We start from the raw sequence: 584 nt of genomic DNA, 5'->3' as shown, positions 1-584 counted from the left end.
CCCCAAAAGGGGGCCCCCAAAATAAAAAAAGGGGGGGGAATTTTTGCTTATTCCGGTGTTCTTTAAAAGGGAAACATTTAATAAGTTACTTTTTCCAAAAACAAAAATCAAAAGGGGGACCTTCAAAATTTTCTTTCGTATTAATTTTGCTGATTTTTTTGATTAGCAGTAGCTTTTCTGCCCTCAACTGTTGTTTTAAAAATTTCAGGTATGTGAAAAAATATATATATAATTAAGTATAATCTTAAAATTCTTAAAAAATTAAAAATTTTTATATATATTAAAAATTAAGGAATGCTCCTTCCCCCCCTTTTTTTCCCCTTTTTTTCCCCCCTATTCTTTCCTTTCCTTTTTCTCTTTTTTTTTTTTTTTTCTTCTTTCTCTTTTTCCATTGTTTTTTCCCCTTTTTTTTAAATAATAAAAAATATTTTATTTTTTTTTTTAATAAATTTTAAATTTTAATATTTTTTTTATTTTAAAATTTTTATTTATTTTTTATTAATTTAATAATTATATTTTTTAAATAATTTTTTTTTATCAAAAATTTTTTTATTTATTAATTTAAATTATTATTTATAATAATT

Source organism: Penaeus monodon, chromosome 22, assembly GCF_015228065.2.
Source record: "Penaeus monodon isolate SGIC_2016 chromosome 22, NSTDA_Pmon_1, whole genome shotgun sequence".
Lineage (NCBI taxonomy): Eukaryota > Metazoa > Arthropoda > Malacostraca > Decapoda > Penaeidae > Penaeus > Penaeus monodon.
The sequence above is the reverse complement of the archived record's forward strand: the minus strand, read 5'-3'. Positions refer to the sequence as shown.